Genomic DNA, 22,576 nt, shown 5'->3' on the forward strand with positions numbered 1-22,576 from the left:
AAGGACTCGGGTAGCGAGTCAAATTTCTGGTTCACCGTTCACCATAACTGTTCTGGGGTAACCAGGGCGTTACAGATTTCATTGTAGGCTTTCCCATGACAGTGGGCCAGCACGATTCTATTTGGGTCATTGTGGATCGATACACGAAGTCAGCTCATTTTCTACCAGTGAGGACAAATTACACAGATGACTAGTATGTAGATCTCTATGTGAGAGAGATAGTTTTCCTTCATGGGACGCTGAGGTCTATCGTGTCTGATAGGGACCCTATGTTTACTTCGAGGTTTTGGGGGAGTTTGCAAAGGGCGATGGGTACACAACTAAAGTTTAGCACAACTTATCATCCTCAAATCGATGGTCAGTCTGAGAGGACTATCCAGATATTGGAGGACATGCAAAGAGCATGTGTGTTGGACTTTGAAGGGTCCTGAACTAAATATCTGCCTCTGATAGAATTTTATTATAACAATAGTTATCAGTCTACCATCAGAGTGGCACCTTATGAGATGTTGTATGGTAGGAAGTGCAGGTCACCCATTCATTGGGATGACATTGGTGAGAGGAAATATCTAGGTCCGGATGCAGTCTAGAGAACCACTGAGGCTTTCGAGAAGATTAGAGCTTGGATGCTCGATTCTCAGAGTAGGAAGAAGAACTATTTTGACCTGAGGGGGAGAAACGTAGAGTTCCAGGTGGGTAACTATGTTTTCCATAGGGTTTCACCTTTGAGAGGGGTCAAGAGGTTCGGGAAGAAAGGCAAGCTAAGCCCTAGGTTTATGGGACTGTTTGAGATCCTGGAAAGGATCGGGCAGGTGGCCTAAAAGTTTGGCCTTTACCCCTGCACTGTCTAGTGTGCATAATGTATTTCATATTTCCATGTTGAGGAAGTATGTGTCAGATGGAACTCGTGTACTGAGTTATGAAGATTTGGAATTGGAGGTAGACTTGTCTTATGAAGAACAACCAGTTCAGATTCTTGACAGGAAGGACAAGGTCCTGAGGAACAAGACTATACCTTTGGTTAAGGTATTATGGAGGAACATGAGGGTCGAGGAAGCGACCTGGGATCCGTAGGCAGATATGCGAGCTTAGTTTCCCGGGTTGTTCAGTTAAAATTTCGAGGACGAAATTTCTGTAAGGAAGGGATAGTTGTAACCTCCCAAAATTACCTAAAAAGGCTTAGGGCCTTGATTAGGGGGCCGGGATGGCAATATATTAAATTATGTGTTTAATTACTATATTAATTGTTAATATATTTGAATTATGTGATAATATGATTAAATGCGCATATCTAGGGATATTAAATATGCATGTGGGTCTGCTTCTTATTAGAAGGGCGAATTGTTAATTTGGCCCATTGTGAGCATAAATGTGTATTTATGTGCATATATGTGATATATGTGAGAGACAACATTATTATGTGGGTTTATTTGAACTTTTCAGCACGAGGCGATCGTAGGACGCGTCGCAACTTGTTTGGCCAAGTCGCGGCCCGTGCCTTTGGACAGGGGGCGCGTCGCGACCAACAGGGGGGCAAGTCGCGGCCCGCCTGGGCAGTTTTTCCATGGGGAGTTTGATTTAGAATGGAACTTTTTCCTTAGGGCACAGGATTGTTTCCATTGCCCAGTTTGGTGGAACCCGAAGCCCCAGAGGCTAGGACTTGGTATGTAAGCCTTTGATCACTCAATCTTAATAGAATCCTATTTTATGGTTATGGCTTAGGGTATCACTAAGGGCTGGGCACTAGGATCGTGCTCGAGGGTCGTTCTCGTTTATGCGTACTTGGACTTAAGGTCAGAAAATTGCACCCAAAACATGTTGTATGTGATTAGGGCTTGGCCCATTCATTATGTATTATTATGATAAGGGCTCGGCCCATCTATTGTATTTGAATATGGTTAGGGCTTGGGCCCCTAGATTGATTATGTTAGGCTATTGTTTTAAATGCTTGCTGATGAATGCGTAAGTGCTTATATTCATTGTATGAATTCTATGAGTAAGGCATGTGGCCCCGTTATATTAATATGCTTGGTATTTTGAAAATGGTTATCTAATGAGATTATATGATTAGCGTGAGTATGTGCGTAATTGTAAGGATGTGTCTATCCACATCTGTTCATTATAAGTAAGGTATGAAATCTGGATCAGGGCTTGACTTATGAGTCAAGGACTGCAATAGCGCGTTGTACGCAGGTCGAAAGGCATTGGCCTAAACTAGCAACGTATTATTACGTTGATCGACTCTTAGGTCGAAGGTTAACCACGGGGGTTGGGCTAGCTCTATGGCTAGTGAGACAGAGCTAAGGGCGAGGTCCCAGGTGACTTTATGGTCACATAGCTAGAGCATAGGTCCGAGAGTTGTCTTAAAAGCCAACTGAATAGGGTGATGACCCCATGTTGATCCAATGATCGCTCGTTTGAACTTACATAATATTGGTTATGAATTGATGTCGTTGTTTTTGTTGAATGGTTATTTTAAGTTATATTCTTGATTGTTGCATGTTCTGTTTTCTTGCTGAGCCTTGGCTCATGGGTGCTTTGTGGTGTAGGTAAGGGAAAGGGAAAACTTGAGCAGCCATGAGTTGCAGAGCTTCGGTGGCAACATGTACATATGCGGCTGCTCGACCATCACAGCCGAGGTTCTCTCAGAGGAACTAGGGTTATAGCCATATTGCCGCTTAGACCGGCTGATGTAACTTTTGATATGTATTTACCCTTTTTAACAGTTGAGTTGTAATATTTTGGGATCCCATGTCTTTATAATACTTTTGGAATAAAAGTCAACTGTTCTTTGACCCAAAATTTCAACCGTAATCCTTGTCACTAACCTTAGTTTAACGATTTAAGCCAAATGACCTGATTAGCAGGTCTGACACAATTTTAAATACACAGTGTAATGATCCTGCATTAGGAGGATGTTACATTGAGCCCCAAAATTTTTTGGTAATAGCCTAATCCACTTGGAGTTGTGATATATGTACCCTACACTTAAGATCAGATGAACCTGAGCAAACTGAGTTTCTTAAGTGTAACTAGACAAATACAAAGTTTCTCTCTCTAGAGAATACAAGGTTTCTCTCTCTAAGCTCTCTCAGAAAATGCCCAAAGAATACCCCAAGTCATAGTCCCAAACTCTCAAAATTAGAGATTCTCAAAGTCTCCAAAAGATCCAATCCCCTAAAATGATGTCGTGAGCCCTTTATTTATAGGCTCATGGATCGTACAAGAAAAATATCTCATTTTGATGGGGTCCTTGGTTGTTTCACCCAACTTTAATTAATAAAGTAATAAACAAATTCAAATTACACCAATATAGCTAATACTTCGGGATATATGACAGATTTCCAAGGTAGTTACAAGCGATTCGGGTTGAAGTTGTTACTGAGATTCTGTAAAGAAGTCACTGGGCAGTTAACTCTTGAGATTTCGACACATCCGGTCGGCTACACCCCTCAATGTGACATATCTGGTCACGTGAAACCCCTTTCTGATGTAACTGGTCGGGTAAAACCCCTTTCTGATGTAACTAGTCGGATGAAACCCCTTTCTAATGTAACTGGTCCGGTGAAACCCCTTTCTGAAGTAACTGGTCGGTGAAACCCCTTTCTGAGGTAATAGGTCGGGTGAAACCCCTTTACAAGTTCAATCCTTACCTGGTCGAATAAATTTCCCTTCTGATGTGTTTGGTCGAGTAAGACTCCCTCCTAACCAGACAAAATTCTTATCTGGTCGGATAAACTATTTTCTGACCATGTAAAACCATCTTCCGACCAGTGATATCACAACTCTGTAGGTCATTTTCTAACCTTTGCACTTCCCTTGGTCAATGCATTTATTTACCATTAATGTGTCGCTTGATGATCTGCTTGACAATCATGCACTACCACCTGTCACTTCTGATTGCCATGTCATCGAGCTGAAATTTTGACGATTATGCACTGCCACCTGTCACTTCTGATGCCACGTCATTGAATGAGTTAAGCTTGATCGAATACCATTATTGCTACATGTATCTGCTGTTTTCTTTGGTTTTCTTAATGGACCTTGGCTCGCGGGTGCTACATGGTGCAGGTAAAGGTAAAGGAAAGCTAGACCAACCATGAGTTTGAGAGCTCTAGGGGCAAGGTGTACATTGTCAGTTGCTCGTCCACCATGGTCGAGAGAAAGTGCAAGGATAGAGCCTTAAAATTTATATTTTTCCATTAGAGTGGCTCTTGGTAGTATAAAACTTTTGAGAGTTGTAAATTGTCTCTTAAACCCTATTTTTTGGATCCCATGTACCAAACATCTATTTTAATGGAAATTAACCGTTTATGATCAAAATCTTTTAACCTAACCTCATAGTTGACTTTAGAAATACATTATTGTTCAAAAAAATCGATTAGCGAGTCTTGCACTATTTTAAATTACACAGTGTAACGGTCTTGGTTACCCAGAGCGTTACAACTTGGTATTAGAGCCGTCTAGGTTTAAGGGTTCTTGAAGACTGGTTGGGCATGTACACTTGCCGCTAAAGACAAGCTTGACTCAGGGTTGGGTAACTGTATAAATGTGATTACATGCTTAAATGTTTAAGTGAGATATAAATGCTTTATTGTATAATTAATAGGGAGCATGAGATACTGATAAGGCATGGCCCTTGACTGCTGTGTGATCATAATGAGGCATGCTTATTATCATTGTTGCTGAATGTGAATGAATGTTTAAATGCTTGATTACATCCTAATTGCATATGGGTGGTTGAGTTTCAATGGTGGAATATGGAAAGACCGTTAACCTGTCAGCATTGCCTAACCGCCGAGTTGTTGGTTGTAGATAAACATGGGTAGCTATGCATCCAAGGAGATCAATACGACTAGCCGACATAGGGTCTGAGGCTAGAGATGATGATAAGAGCAAAAACCCTCCGCCAGTCCCTGAGAATTGGCAACAGATACTTCTTGATATGCAAGCATGATTACAGAGTCAAGAAGAGCATATTTGCCTTCTGAGACAGCAGGCTCCTTCAGGGAGTGCTACCCTTATTATGCCATCTATTGTGGCACTAGTTGTACAACCTCCTGAGTTGGGAATAGGTGGGAGACACTTGATAAGCGGTTCAGGAGACAACATTCTCTAAGCTTGAGGGGGGACCAGATCCACTGAAGGTTGAACACTGGATGAGTATGATCACTTCCATCCTAGATTTCATGAGGGTGGAAGGTAATGATAGGGTGGCATGTGCCACCTATATTCTTAGAGAGGATGCCTTTGAGCCTAAAGGTGAGGATCCTTTTGTTTTCGTGGGCGCTATGCGTGGACCCTGCATACCCATGATATCAGCATTGAGAGCTAGAGACCTATTATAGGAAGGTTGTATAGGTTTTCTAGCTAGGGTGGTGTATACCACCAGAGTTATGCCAATAGGGACGGGAGAGACCAGATTGGTACGGGAGTTCTTGGATGTGTTCCCTGAAGATTTACCAGGATTTCTATCGCATAGAGAGATTCAGTTTGTCATCGAGGTAGCACCGACTACAGAGCTAGTGTCGAGGGCACCTTATAGGATGGCTCTAGCGGAACTAAAAGAATTGAAGATACAGTTGCAAGAACTTCTTGATTTGGGGTTTATCAGATGTAGCTTCGTGCCATGGGGTGCTCCATTTTTTTTTTGTGAAGAAGAAGGATGGGACTCTGAGAATGTGTATATACTACCGGGAGTTGAACAAGTTGACCATCAAGAATAAGTACCCCTTACCAAGGATCGATGACCTGTTCGATCAATTGCAGGGAAAGATGGTATTCTTGAAGATTGATCTTCATTTTGGTTATCACCAGCTGAGGATCAAGGATGACGATATTCTGAAGATGGCCTTTCGAACGAGGTATGGGCATTATGAGTTTCTGGTCATGTCTTTTGGTCTGACCAATGCCCTAACAGCATTCATGGACCTGATGAACAGGGTGTTCAAGGATTTCTTGGATCAATTTGTGATTGTCTTCATCGATGATATCTTGATTTGCTCCAGTTCAGAGGTGGAACATGAGCAGCATCTTTGATAGGTATTGTAGAGATTGAGAGAGCACCGGTTGTATGCTAAGTTTAAGAAGTGAGAGTTCTGGTTACCAGAACTGACATTCCGTGGACACATTGTTGGTGAAGATGGGATTAAGGTGGATCCAGCTAAGGTAAAGGTAGTGAGAGATTGGTCGAGGCCAAGGAGCTCCTCAGAGGTTAGGAGCTTCCTTCGATTAGCGGGATATTACAGATGGTTCATGGAAGGGTTCTCGAAGATTGCTACACCAATGATAGAATTGACACGAAAGAATCTAAAATTTACTTGGTCCGACAAGTGTGAGAATAGCTTCCAGGAACTGAAGCAATGGCTGATTACTGCTCCTGTGTTGAGTCTTCGTTCGGAGGGAGGGAAGTTTGTGGTATATTGTGACGGATCGAGATTGGGATCAGGATGCGTGTTGATGCAGAATGAGAAGGTTATTGCTTATGCGTCACGACAACTGAAGGAGTTTGAGCAGTTGTAATGACCCAAAATTTCTAATAGTGCTTAGGGCCTTGATTAGCGTGCCAGGAGGGCATAATTGGTATATGTATGTTTAATTAGTTAAATGCATGATTACATGGCATGCTTGATTGGTATGATTACATGAATATGTGATATGCATGTTTACGAGTATTGTATATGCATGCTGGCCCTTGATAGCTTATAAGGGCATATTTGTAATTTTGGCCCGTTGACGGCCTAAATGTGATTAAATGTGATAAATGATTGAAACCACATTATTATGTGGATATATTTGCAGTATATGGCTCGAGACAGTCCTAGTGAGGGTATTAGCAAAATAGTCACAGTGAGGTTTAATACCCGACTCGAGGGAGCCTAGGGGTATTTTTGGGAAATTTGGAGAATATTTTGGGATTTATTAGATATTTAATAAGTATTTGGTAATTAATTGGACTTGACGGGGTTAGCTGGATTTAGATTGAATTTGGTTTGCCACTTGAGGTAAATTATGCTGAAATCATGTTAAGGATTAAGTTTGCATGAGGTCTGGTTTTGTTAGCTGGATTTGGATTGAATTTGAGTGTTTTATAAGAGTGTGAATTTCTTATAGGATCAGGTATGTTGATTAAGTTTTGGGAATAAGAGTTCTGGGTATGGTTCTAAGTTTGGCTGAAATTTTGATTGAAATTTTGACGATTTTGGCTGGGAAGAGTGTCGAAGAAACCTAGAAATTCTGGGTATGTGGGGGCGCACTGCAACCCAGCTCAGGGGCACCACAGCTTGTATGCCCAAATGGCCCTGGGTGGCTCTCTGTCTTGAAGGCACGTCGTGGGCCGCCTCCCCTGAGGCTTGGGGATTTAGTCTTTAACTTAGGGGCGTGTCGCGACCATTAGGACCAGGTCACGGCCCGCCTAGGAGATTTTTTCCTTTGATGGGTTTCTAGGATTGGTAAGTCTTGAGGGTTCGAACCTAAGTGTTCGGGTCTATTTCTACTATCCAGTTTAGTAGAAATTGAGGTCCCAGAGGCTAGCTAATCTTAACTAAGTATTTTTTTTTATTAGAAATTGATGATCACCCATTGATTTTGTGACTAGGTTTATTGCTAAGCCTCAGGACTAAGGATTGTGCTTAGGGCCATTCTTAATCCACTGCTTAGGAATTCAAGGAAAGAAAACCGCACCCTTAAGTGGCTGTGTTGGGACTGAGATTCCCTTTGTCTAAGTATATGTGTTGTGTAATTGTGATACTGTTATGCGAAACATGAAATGAACGGCCTAAGAGAGTCGAGGCTGATGGTTTGCGCACAGGACGCGACTCGACCATTGTGAGCCGGGGTCAGCTAGATAAACAAGGGACTTGGCCTAAGCAAGCTGGAGTCAGTTGAGTAAATAGAGGGCTCGGCCTAAGGGCGCCGACCCTAAGCACTTTTATATCGATTGAGATATATTTATGAATGTACATGTTTACTATTGTCAGTTTGATGCTTATGATTTGTTGAGCTTTCGAATGATTGTCTTACGATTGATTGGATGCTATTACTGATTATGTATTTGCTCTTATGGTTTTCTTGCTGGGCCTTGGGTCACAGGTGCTACATGGTGTAGGTAAAGGCAAGGGAAAGCTGGACCAACCATGAGTTGGAGAGCTCTAGGGCGAGGTGTATATCGTCAGCTGCTCGTCTGCCACGGATGAAGGAAAGTACAGGGACGGAGCCTAAAATTTGTATTTTCCCATCAAAGTGGCTACTAGTTGTATATAACTTTTGAGAATTGTAAATTTGTCTCTTAAACTCTGCTTTTTGGATCCCATGTACCAAACGTCTATTTTAATGAAAATTAACTGTTTATGTCCAAAATCTTTTAAACCTAACCTGGTAATTGAACTTAGGATCACAATACTGTTTAAACAACTTGATTAGCAAGTCTTGTACTATTTTAAAACACACAATGTAACGTTCTTGGTTATCCACGGTGTTACAGCAGCGGTACCCTACCCATGATCTGGAGTTTGCAGTAGCGGAGTTCGCATTGAAAATTCGGTGACATTATTTGTAAGGAGAAACGTGTGAAGTATACACCAATCATAAGAGCTTGAAGTATTTCTTCACCCATAAAGACTTGAATATGAGGCTAAGGCATTGGCTAGAGTTGGTGAAGGACTATGATTGTGATATCCTGTGCCACCCAGGGAAAGCCAATGTGGTGGCAGATGCATTGAGCCGGAGGGGCTCGAGATAGTTATTTAGTTCTACAAAGATACCAAAGGAGTTAGCAGAGGAGATGACTAAAGCAAGGATAGAGTTGGTTGTGGGTCGATTGGCCAACATCACCTTACATTCAACCCACCTAGAGAGGATAAGAGAGGGTCAGATGGATGATACACAGTGGCAGGAGGTTATAGAGAATGTCCTAGCCAGAGTAGCTAAAGACTATGTCATTTCAGAGACTGGGTTACTATGATATAAGAATTGGATCTGTGTTCTGATGAATATGGTTATTAGGCGAGAGATACTTGATGTATCCCATACTACACCGTACTCACTCTAGCCAGGCACCACAAAGATGTATCAGGATCTATGGACGTTATATTGGTGGCCTGTGATGAAGAATGATGTAGTGGAGTACGTGGCCAAGTGTTTGACCTGTTAGCTGGTTAAGGTTGAGCATCACCGACCAGCGGGGTTGCTACAGCCTTTGGGTATTCTCGAGTGGAAGTGGGAGGACATTACTATGGATTTTGTAGGAGGTTTACCCAAGACAGTGGGGTTACATGACTCAGTGTGGGTGATAGTAGACAGATACACTAAGTCAGCTCACTTTCTACCAGTGAAGATGACCTATACTGTGGATCAGTATATGGACCTGTACATGAGAGAGATTGTACGTCTCCATGGGGATCCCAAGTTTATTGTATCAAATCAGGATCCCATATTTACCTCCAAGTTTCGGGGTGGTTTGCAGAAGTCTATGGTGACTCAGTTGAAGTTCAGTACAACCTTTCATCCTCAGACAGATGGACAGTCTAAGAGAACCATTCAGGTATTGGAAGACATGCTTAGGGCATGTGTGTTTGACTTTGAGGGGTCTTGGAGTAAGTATCTCTCGTTGATTGAGTTTTCATTTACTATTAGTTATCAATCAACGTTTGGTGTGGCTCCATATGAGATGCTATATGGAAGAAGGTGTAGATCACCCATTCATTGGGATGAGATGGGTGAGAGGAAGTATTTGGGACCAGAGTTGGTTCAGAAGACTAATGAAGCTAATGAGAAGATCCGAGCTCGAATGCTCGCTTCACAGAACAGACATAAAAGCTATGTTGATCCTAAGCGTAGGGACATGGAGTTCAAGGTAGGGGACCACGTGTTTCTGTGAGTGTCACCACTTCGAGGGGTGAAGAGGTTTGGGAAAAAGGGCGAGCTGATCCCTAGATTCATAGGACCTTTAGAGATCCTGAAGAGGATCGGGCTAGTGGCCTACAGGTTGGCACTACCACCACCATTATTAGGGTTTCACGATGTATTCCACATTTCTATGCTTCAGAATTACGTCTCGAATACGACTCATGTGTTGAGATATGAGGATTTGGAGTTACAGACAAATTTGTCATGTGAGGAGCGACCGGTTCAGGTCCTAGTTCGGAAAGACAAGGTTCTACGGAACAAGATGATTCCTCTAGTCAAAGTATTATGGAGGAATAGCAAGGTCGAGGAAGTGACCTGGGAGCTTGAGTCAGCTTACTGAACGCAACTTGCCTTAAGCAAACCGGTGTCAACAAAATCAACAAGGGGCTCAGCTTAAGTGTGCTAACCCTGAATAGTTGTGAACTTGAGATTATGTGTTTATCATTGATTAGTTCAATATTTGTACTCTATTTTATGATTAAATTGAATGAGTTATGCTTGATCGAATACCATTATTGCTACATGTATCTGCTGTCTTCTTTGGTTTTCATGCTGGGCCTTGGATCACAGGTGCTACATGGTTTAGGTAAAGGTAAAGAAAAGCTTGACCAACCATGAGTTGGAGAGCTCTGGGGGCAAGGTGTACATTGTCAGCGGCTCATCCGCCTCAATTGAGAGAAAGCGCAGGGACAGAGCCTTAAAATTTGTATTTTTCCATTAGAGTGGCTTTTGGGATCCCATGTACCAAACATCTATTTTAATGGAAATTAACTATTTATGATCAAATCTTTTAAGCCCAACCTCATAGTTGACTTTAGAAACACATTATTGTTCAAATGACTCGATTAACGAGTCTTGCACTATTTTAAAATACTTAGTGTAAGTGTCTTGGTTACCCAGGACGTTACACAGAGTAAGAGACCAAAAGAAGACTAACTAGGGTGAGGAGTATCATCTGAAAAACAACCTCGAGCCTCGGCAATCTCACGAGCCAGGAACTTCCTAAGCTCTTTCGCTCGTATCTTCTCGGGAAGGAAATCCAAGTTCAGATCTTTGTTGGACTTCCAGGTCAAGTAGAAGCCAGAGAAAGCTGTCTCTAAATACTCCTCTGGAGCCTTGTCCTTGGCAGCCTTGACTTCTTGCTCCTTCTCGATAAGAGCAACCTTCTGCAATTGATCCATGTCGAGAATTAGCTTCTCCTTCTTAGCTTCAGACTGTTTCAGCTGATCGACAAGTTTCCCCTCCATCTGGGTTACCCTGAGAGTCAGCTCAGTCACTTCCTACTGTTTAAGCTCCACGGTACTACGAAGAGTGCTGATCTTTTCATCTTTCAAAGTAATGTTCGCATCCCTAGAGCCAAGAACGCACCTAAGGTCTAGCACCTCATGGTGGAAAGCTTCAAGCTCATAATGAAGGTCGGAAAGCATTGAGGTATACTCAATAGACCTATCATGGACATAGGAGACCAACATCAGCGCTTGAAAAAATCATACAAGTGTTAGATAACGCCGGCACACAAACTAACTGGACAAAAAGAAAATTGTAGAGGACTTACACTCTAAATGTCATGGAGTGATTTCGTGAGGATGGTGCTCAAGTCCTCATTCTTAATTGCATTAAAAGTCATTGTCATCTGCTCCAAATGGGATGCTTGGTCCATGGTGGCACCTAAATTCAGTATGGCAGACTAGTGTTGCTCAAATAAGGGAGCAGGCGCAGAAGAGTAGGCACCTGCATCAATAATACTGGGAGGAACCGGCGTAGGCAAGGATGGCTCTACCTCTGCGACAAGACTAGACGCCAAAGGAGTTGGAGAAAGCACCTCGAAAGGAGCCTCTATTATCGACTCAGCCTCAACCCTGGCCCTCTTGGCCGCTAGGACGGAAGGGCTAGTCTCGGTTGGAGATGACCTTTGTTGGGTGTGAACAAAGTCGAACATATCTGACCTGCAAAAGAAGATCAAATATAAGTGGGATATCAAATACAGACGAAACATAAAGTAAAGATGATAAAAGTGTCAAACCTTCTTAATGAGATTTGAGTTCAAATGTGTCCCCAACAAAATCATCTGAAGCGAGCAGTGAGTGCACGAATGCACCCACCTCATCACCCTCCTGTCTAGCTAGCACGGGTGAAGAGGGTACCTCCTCGATATGAATAGATCCCGAGGAGTCTATGGCGTTCACGAGATTAGGAACATCTTCATCCTAAACATCGGCGATAGTAGAAGGAAACAACCCAACCTTCCTAAGTTTCTCTGAAGTAATGAGGGTCTTGACATTCTTCTCCTTAGGGGTCAGGGAAATCAACGCCTTAGCCCTAACAGTCATAGCTTAGGTTGGGAGCGGTCTATAAAAAGGCCCGACGTGTTTAAACTTGGAGTAATTGGCCTCTGCATCTTTAGTGAAGAAATAGTTTTCGGCATATCTAAATGCCTTGCTATTTCCAGAGGTCTCTTCCAAGAAAGTGTCGGTACCCTTGCTCGTATAATGGTGGAAGTGGAAGTACTCTAAGTTGCACTTAGAAGGGTTTGTCTTCAAATCAAATAAGCAATGGATCTCATGAGGTACTGGAGCAGCCCATTTTCTACGATGATAGATAATGTACAACACAGATAAAACCAAGATCGCGTTCGAAGCCAGCTGAGAGGGACTAATACCAAAATAATCTGCCATGCTCTAGAAATATGGATGAAGAGGAAATAGGGCGCCAGACTTGATGGCAGAACGTGTCCAAGCGCACACACCCAATAGGGAGTCCTCAGCTCTGTCATCTGGACCAGGGATAGTAATAGAAACGCCAGAGAGGTCAAAGGTCTTCCTTAAGTTCTTTACCTTCTCTTCATTCATGTCAGAGGAAACCCCTTTGAACCAAACCACCTTGTAATCATTAGGGCGAGGCTTCCCAACAGATTTCCATATAATCTCACTGGCAAAGGTGGTCCTGGAATCTGATGAGTTGAATTCTTTTTGTCGTCTCTTCTTCTGCTTCGCAGCTAGCGAGACTATCTTCCACTTGGGAGAAGGGCGAACCACCTTAGGCCAGAACCTGTGAATAGAACGCTCCTGAGGATGAGTAGCCTGGAAATGAGAGTCCTCGGTATGTTCTGGCTTAGAAGAAGAGTGGTGGGGAACCCAACAGGTATCCCGATGCAAAGGGCGTTGCAAGGAGTCTCGTTGAGCAGAAAAACTCCGCTGAGAAGAATGACTTTCCTGAGATGTGCCTTGATATCCACGAGGAGTACTATGCTGAGAAGAGATCTGAGAAGAGCTAGACGAAGAGCCTTGAGTGATGTGCCTGACAATATGAGGATTATCTTCAAAGGGTTGCCGAGTTGTCTATTTTACTCTCGCCATTGGGCTATACCTTTTCAAGAAATCTTCCTCACTGAATACATATAAAGTGGAGCGAGGAAGAATCCTTTTCACCATATCCAATAACTCTTGTGGAGTACGCTCACTTACAGACTTATTTGACGAAGAGGAATTGGACATCTACAACAAAGGAAAAATGAAAAGTTAGTACATCAACATAAATGAAGCCAATAGCTGGGGGGGCGTATCCATTACGAAGGAGCAAAACTGAAGAAACCAAAGAAAAGAAAAATTTAGGGTCCCAGGTGGTCGGCCTATGGTTGGGCCGACCACCCTAGATATTGGATCCCTGGAAATTGCCTAGGGAATATGGTGGTTGGCCTATGCTATGGTTTGAGCCAACCACCTAGGTCTAGGAACCCTGGAAATCACCCAGGACATGGGGAATGCAGTCTAGAGTTGGATTTTGTAACCCTGGAAATCGCCCAAGCTAAGGAAGCCCTAGGGGTGGTCGGCCCATGATGAACTTCACAAGCCTGGAAATTTCCTAGGCTAAGGGAGCCCTAGGGCTGCTCGGCCCATGATGGGATATGTAGGCTTGGAAATCACACAAGGCAAGGGAAACCCTAGGGGTGGTCAGCCCATGCTGGGATATGTTGACCTGGAAATCGCACAAGTCAAGGGAAACCCTAGGGGTGGTCAGCCCATGATGGAATTTACAAACTTGGATATCGCCTATGCTTGGATCTGAAACCCTGGAAGTCTCCTATGCCTAAAAGTGAAGCCCTGAAAATCACCCAACCCTAATTTTTATAAGCCTGGAAATTGCCTAGTCTAAGGAAACTTAAGGGTGGTCGACCTAGGGTTTTATAAACTTGAAAAATCGCCCAAGCTAGTGAATCTCAAGAGTTGTCGGCCTAGGTTAGGGTTTGACAAACCTGAAAAAAATTGGCCAGGCTAATGAATCTGAAGGTGGTCGGCCTACTGACATATAAACCTTAAAGCTTCATGCAGAAAGAGACAAGGATCAAGAAATTTTTTGATAAAAACAAGGTTTTGGTTTAGACAAGTAAGTTGTTGTGATCAAAGCAGAGAAAAGCAAGAGATTCAGACAAAATTATAAAAGATTCAAAGTATTTCTACCAAATCTAAGCGCATTTAAATTAAATGATGTGGAGATGAGGAAAAAATACTTACCCAAGTGAAGATATACAGAGTTGATGAAGAATTGGATAATCACGCTCAAAATACCATATAGTATAGGCACATGGATCTGAGAATGTGATGAGTGAGTCTCTACTTATAGCCTCTCAGGCTAACCATATTTTTAGGAATTCAAAATCCTTGAAAAATATCTGGTATTTAAAAATTCAAATTCCTTGAAAAATATCTTATATTTTTAGGAAATCAAATTCCTTGAAAAATATTTTGTATTTTTAGGAATTAATATCCTTGAAAAATATATTATATTTTTAGGACTTCAAAACTCCATGAAAAATATATTATCTTTTTAGGACTTCAAAATTCCTTGAAAAATATACTAGATTCTTAAGAAATTAATTTTCCTTAAAAAATATAATTACTTTTAGGAATTACAATTATCCTTTAAAAATATGTGCCGAGCAAATTATCGATAGTTGATAAAAGTACTACGTAATGTCCCGAGGGACTTTTCTTTTAGAGTACTGCTAGGATATGTTTCTCGGGCCAGATCCAGTTTACTGTAATGTTGAACACATTTCGATAAACTTGGGGGGGCAAATGTTATCCCTCAAAAATCAAGAGATGACGTGGCGAATGAGAAAGCAACACGCGGCATCACAAGTCAGGGAAAAGCAACAAAGTATTGAAAAAAGACTGTTGAGCAAAAAAGATAGGTCTAGGACCTATAGGGAAGTCGACCAGGCCTAAACCCCCATGGGGTGGTCGGCCTGACCCCAACCCCTAGGGGTAGTCTGCCCACCCTATTCTTCATAGGATGGTCGGCCTAAACTCCCAACTACACTTTGCTCAATGAAATTCACGCTCGTTCAAGCTAAACTCATCAAGCCTAGCACCCAGAAGGTCATCAAGCCTAGCACCAAGAAGGTCATCAGGACTAGCACCTAGAAGATTAGCAGGCTTAGCACCAAGAGGGTCATTAGGCCTAGCACCCAAGCTCTAAAGGGTGGTTAGACCTAGCACCTAAGTCTCATAGACCAACCTAGACTTAGCCTTTTCCAAGAGGTTTCAATTGTGCATCGTCTACCACGATCTACAAAAACAACGAGGAGGCCCATGATCTCATAATCACGGGGAGGTGAACATGTATCTCCACTACCCAATAATCGTGTACCGAACCACGATCCCAGTAATACTGATCATGTAACAGCCCCTGGGTATTATAAATAAAGGATCCAGGGCTTCATTGTAGGGGATGTGATGAATATTTTAAGGAGAAACTCTGGGCAAATTAGTAACGAGTGAATACTTCTTTTCATCTGTGTAATTATCTATCGAGTGATTCAATTCAAAATGTGTCGTATATTGTACATACGACCGTTAGCCAATTTCATAGGTCAACAAATACAAGACTACATATTTCATAATTATATTAATATAAATTTAAATGTTATAAAATATTATTATGATAATAATATATAATCCTAATTTTTTACTATTCAAATATTATAAAATATTATTACTATAATAATATTTAATACAAGACTAGATATTTACATATTTGAAAAGGTGCGCGTTTCCCTGTTTTCTCTCTTCCATGGCGAAGAAGAAGAGAGTGGTTCGAAAGCCAGTTTTTCAAATGTCCGATCGAGGTTCGACTGTTGATTTTCATGAAGGAAAAGATGTAGCAGATGATGCTGGTTCTTCAGCTAGATTGGATCTAATTGCAGAAGTGGTGAATTCAGGGGAAGTCAATCAGATTAATAGCAGTCGTGAGCTTCTATCTGGTTTGAAGTTGGATACGAATCTTCAGCACAGCTCGAGCTGGGCTAAGGAGGTGGAGTCGAAGCTTGAATCTGAGATAGGCCAGGGTCATTACCAAGAATCAGCAAAGACTCACTGAAAATCCTTTTCTAAGGAGAATATGTTTGCGCGTGATTCAATGCTATCATATTCTAAACCTCTGATAAAGGATGGGATGAAGATAGCTCAAGTGGATCCAGAGGAGGTTGTGATGCAAGCTGCTAACTGGAGTTCGGCTGTTATATGCATGGTTCTGGGAGCGAATCCTCCTATGGTTGTATTTGAGGGTTTCATCAAGCGGATTTGGGGACACCTAGGGATTGCTCAAGTGGTTAGAATTACTATGGGTTTGATTATGGTAAAATTTAATGATGATGCTACTAGAGATCAGGTCCTGGAGTCAGGGGTGCTTCAATTTGATCGAAAGCCAGTTATCATTAGGCCTTGGTCTACAGATCTGAACACGCTTAAACTTGTTCAATCTGTGCCATTATGGATCCATTTACATGACCTTGGTCTTCAATACTGGGGGAGCAAGAGCTTAAGTGCCTTAGTTAGTACTGTTGGGAAACCAATCATGGTGGATCAACATACTAGAGATTGCACTAGAGTCCAATTCGCTAGAGTCTTGGTTGAGATGGACATTACGGACTCACCTCCTCACATTATTCAATTTCTAAATGAACATGGGCAACTTGTGGAGCAGGGTATAGATTACGAATGGCTTCTTGTGAAGTGTAAGAACTGCTTAGGGTATGGGCACATTATGGCTGATTGTCGTAAGTGGGAAACTGAGAAAAAAGGGAAGAAGATTAATAATGTAAAGCCTGTTGTAGTTCCTAAAGAACAGGAGCCAAAGCCATTGGTTGAAGTGGAAAAGGTTAGTCAAGATTTGACTCCGAATAACAAAGATAATGATCATCCGACTCAAGATAAAGAATGGCTTATTTCGAAAAGAACAATACAGTCGAAAGGCAGGGAGGCCAACTGGGAATGCTTTCAGTGTTTTGCAGGAGTCATGGACTAGTTTGGAGAAGGTGCTAGTGCCAATTGAGGCAAAGGGATCAGGTATTGCTATCACTTGATGATGGATAATTGCAATGTTGCTAGTTGGAATGTTCGGGGTGTAAATAACAAGAATAAACAAAATTCTGCTTTAGAGTTTTGTAGTCTGAATAAAATTGGAGTTGGAGCCTTGCTTGAAACCAAGTTGAAGGATAACAAGATTAAAGAGATGATGATGAATAAATTCAGTAGTTGGGATTACTATAATAGCCCAACCATTGAAGGTCGTTTGCTTATTATTTGGAGGAAAAGCTTTGTTGGAGTGATAGTCATTGCTGAATCTTCTCAGTTTGTTCATTGCTATGTGAAAATGTCTGGTGAGGAAGAAGCTTTTTGTATTACGTTTGTTCAAGGTTTAAACACCAATGATGAGAGGAAAAGTTTATGGGTTGATCTATTGAGTCTTAGGTTTCCTGTGAAGCCTTGGCTGTTGCTTGGAGATTTCAATGCAATGTTCAATTGTGAAGACAGATCTGGTGGGAATCCTATATCTATAAATGACTTGACTGATGCTACTTTATGGCAAGCTCAAGTTCATGTGGAAGCACTTAAAAGATCAGGCTCGAATTTTACTTGGTCTAACAACCAAGATGGCACTAGTAGAATCTATTCTATAATAGATCATGCGTTTGCCAATGAGGAATGGCATGATATTTTTCCTAACACTACAGCCCATTTTGCTTGGGAATCTATTTCTGACCATTTCTCCTGTGTGGTTGCTGCTACTGTCTCAGAGAAGATTGGGCTTAAGCCTTTTCGCTATTATAATTTTTGGGCTGAACACCCAAAGTTCAAGGAGTTAGTTACTGCTAGTTGGGAGAAGCCTTTGGCTGTTAGGGGTTTGAAAGGTATCTACTATAAACTCATGAGGTTAAAACATAGCCTTAAGAAGTTTAATAAGGCTACTATTGGAGATGTGGGGATAGCCTACTTTGAAGCTAAAGCCAATTTTATTGATGCTAGACAGCAAGCTCAAGCTCACCCGGGAGATATAGTTTACCAGGAAATGGAAAAGACTGCTGCTGAGACTTTAAGCAGTAAAGAGAAGATGTACTTCAGTTTTCTGAGACAACGAAGTAAGGTTAAGTGGCTCCAACAAGGGGATGAGAATACTTCTTATTTTCACTCTTTTTTGAAGAAAAGGAAGGTGGAGAACAGGATAGCATCTTTTGTTACTGACCAAGGTGCTGTTAATGATAATTTTTCTGAAGTTGTTGATCATTTCTTAAACCACTTTCATGGTTATATGGGGAGCAAAAACACAACCACTATGAGGCTGAATGTTGAGTGTTTGGAAAAGGGTGCTAGGCTTAGCCTGGAGCAGCAGCTTGCTTTACTCAAACCTTTCTCGAATAAGGAAATAAAGAAAGTTCTAATCAGTATTCCAGATGAGAAATCTCCAGGGCCTGATGGGTATGGTTCGGGTTTTTTCAAAACAATGTGGCCTGTTTTAGGAGCTGAATTTTGCAAAGCAATTATGGATTTCTTCAATACAGGGAGTATGCCTTCTGAGTTTCATGCTACAATGATATCTTTAATTCCTAAGAAGGATAACCCCTCGAGAGATGTTGATTACCGTCCTATTGCGTGCTGTTCTACAATTTACAAATGCATTTCTAAATTGATGTGTTTGAGGCTTGCGGGAGTGCTTCCTTCCTTGGTCAACCAAAACCAAGGAGCTTTCATTAAGGGCAGATTCATAGCTCACAATGTGATGATATTGCAAGATCTTTTGAAGAATTATAAGAGAAAGACAGTTTCTCCTAGATGCACCATCAAAATAGATATAAGCAAGGCCTATGATACTGTTAACTGGGACTTTCTTTAGGCTTTGCTCAATGCCTTCAACTTGCCTGAAAAATTTGTTCAAAGGGTGATGATATGTCTTTGGTCAACAACCTATTCTATTACTATGAATGGGAGGGTGCAAGGCAGCTTCAAAGGTGAGAAAGGGTTGAGACAAGGTGACCCGTTATCACCTTTGCTCTTTATCCTAATCATGGAATATCTAACTAGAAGGCTTCAGCTAGCTGCTTCCCACTCCTTATTCAGGTATCATCCTTTGTGTAAGGGTTTAAATCTCATTAACCTCTGCTTTGCAGATGATTTAATCCAGTTCAGCAAAGGTTCAAGGCAGTCAGTGTTAGTAATTAAAGAGGTTCTGACTGAGTTCAGTAAAATGACAGGGTTACATATCAGTGAGGACAAATCGCAAGTCTTTTTTGGTGGTGTTAAGTCTAATGAGAAGAGTGCTATCCTCAATGATCTTCATCTCACAGAAGGAGTGTTCCCCTTCAAGTATTTGGGGGTGCCACTTAGGCCTACCAAATGGAAAGCTGAAGACTGTGGCATTATTATCAAGAAAATAAATCAGAGGCTGCATTCTTGGGCGAGTAGGCATTTATCATTTGCTGGAAGAATCAAGTTGATTCACTCTGTGTTGTTTGGTCTTCGCAACTACTGGATGAGCATCTTTGTGCTGCCTCACAGTGTGACTAAGGAGGTTGAGAAAATTTGTATCACTACAAGAAAAAACAGTATTCATAACACTTAAAAACCGCTAACCGGGACTATTGATAGCACTTCTGAAAATGCTAACATAGCCCCTGTTATTAAAAGTCCAGTCTTTTCTATAACAGTTTTTGAATGTTATGTTCGGTGTTATCTTAAACTATTCAATAACACATTTTTAGGTGCTATAATATTCAAATAATAACATTTAGATAGAGTTTTTGGTTATAAATTTGAAGTTTAATCTTGTACTTTTTTCATAACACTTTTCAACTGTTACATTTGATTATTTTTATAACATTTTTAGTTTGTTATATTATATAAACCATAACGATTTTTTACGCTTATAATATGTTTTTGAATCATAACATATAGTAATAAAATTTTAAATTTTATTTTGATAAGTATACTTATATGGTTTTTTTTTTAATTAAAAGATTTTCATTATTGTATTTTGATAAAAAAAAATCAAAATTAATCATAAAATGTAATTCTCAATAGATTGATAAACCATAAGTATTACATTAAACAATAACTAATTCAAACCATGAATGTGTCTACTTCATGAGATCTTAGTTCTAACTTAAGTTTGAAAGCATAACATAATAAAATTTTATAATCTTGAACAATTTTGACTTCAAAAATGAAAAATAGAAACATTACAAGATACACAAAAGTAAACCATGCGTGAAACTTGCTCCATCCTTCAATTCATCATCCTTTGTGCACTTGTCTTTGTTGTGAGTCCATTTGTTTAGCTACAACAAAATTTAAATAAGTAATGCTTCAACTTAAAGTTATAGTAAACTAAAAGAGTACATAAAAAAAGTTAATTACCTAATTATAACTTTATCAACTGGCCATGCAATTATACTACCTACAGCATCTTCTATAGTAGACATAATTGTTGAAGGCCTCCACAGAAATGCATCATTCTTTCTCACAAGATCTATCCCCACTTTCATAGCACTAGGCCCAAGAGGAACATGGTGAACCTCATCCTTTGGGTCACTTGAGATCAAATAACCTTCTGTAATAATTTCTCCATACTCATCCGAGGCTCTACAATTCAAAGACAAGTTCATATTTATAATATATTAGTAACAAATACATTAAGTTACTAATTTTACTAAGCTAGCACTAATTAAATCCCTAATTCTTATTACCTATTGAAGCGCAGCCAATTTTTATCCAACATGATCACCAACTTAGTTGTCCTGTTCTAACCAACAAAAAGAAAAATTTTGATAAGTCTATGTAATGGTAAATACAAAATTGTATCAACCAAAATATACTATATGATTTGATTTTTAAAATTACTTGATTTTGAGTTCAGAAATGAATTTAAGCTGTTTATTTAGTCTTATTGCTAAACTTGAGATAATTCTGGCATTTCCAATCCTCATCTCAAAGAAATATTATATATATTTATATTTATATATATATTTGATATAAATATATATTTATATTTGGAAGTATAAAATCTCTCAGCATAGCTAATTTCCCAGATGGGTTCATTTTTGGAACTGCTTCTTCAGCTTACCAGGTACACTTCTGTTATTTTTTCTCTGTATTTTCATTTAGGAAACATATTGCAATTGGAGTATGAGATATACATATATATATGTATATATATAAAGAGTATTGTCAGTTCAAGAATTTGATATCTATTTCAATATGGTAGTTTGAGGGAGCTTCTAATGAGGGAAATAAAGGAGTTAATATATGGGATACATTTACAAAACAACCAGGTGAGAACTTCAAAAAAATTGTTCGATAACTTTTAAGTAATGCATAATTTCTTTTCTAAGCATTAGATGAAGATATAGTGGTTGATGTTTGTTACTTGTATGGTATTACAGGGAGAATTTTAGACTTTTGTAATGCAAACACAGCTGTTGATCAATATCATAGATTTGAGGTATGATATTTTTTTTTAAAAGAATTATAAGAGTTTTAAGGTCACAAGAATAAGCTGATTATTCCATTTTCTTTCCTTATTTTTTTTTAGTTTTCTTTTTGGGTAGCATTTTCCTTTTTCAATTTAAAATTTATAAAAAAGTCAATTGTTGCGTGGGAAAGGAGTTTCAGCAATAAAATAACATGAAATTTGATTAATTCTTTGTCTGTTCGAGAGTGACTGATGGGAGCTAATTTGTAATTTCTACATGGGCCAAAATATTTCAAGGGCCAAGAGAATCTCACGAATAAGAAAATTTAATTTCATAACACTATTGGACCTAGTAGTTACTGTTTTATGGATAATAAAGCTTCAAATCCTCATAATTTAGAAGATTTATTTGCACTGTTTGATGTTTTTGGCTTGTCACCTACTCATGAACTCGTGAATATTGGTTATTACATTACATCTTATGAAGCATATTACATTAAATCTTTCATGTTTTTAGGATTAAGAGTTTTATCTTTGTATTATTAGGATAGTTTCAGAGTTAAGATTGTGTAAAGACCTAACAATAACATTGTAAGACTTGTTTCAAGAATAATCAGACTTATTCGGATTCTCTCTCTAACTTGTCTCTTTCTCTCACTTGTGCTCTAACTAATTATATACATGTGTCTTAATATAATTAATTAAAAGTAAATTTAAATTATTTAAAATAAAAAAAAAACTAAAATTAAACCATAACAATTGCAATAAATTGAAACTGTGTGATGGTTAGTTATAGATATATAGTTAGTGTTGACATGAACTGTGAATATACATTTGTTTTGGATGGATCCACTAGATATTTTGAATCAAATTTTAAGGTTCAAATGCTGTATATTTATTTATTTTTTATTTTGTAGTAATCATA

This window comes from Humulus lupulus, chromosome 5 (genome assembly GCF_963169125.1).
Source record: "Humulus lupulus chromosome 5, drHumLupu1.1, whole genome shotgun sequence".
NCBI classification, from domain to species: Eukaryota; Viridiplantae; Streptophyta; class Magnoliopsida; order Rosales; family Cannabaceae; genus Humulus; species Humulus lupulus.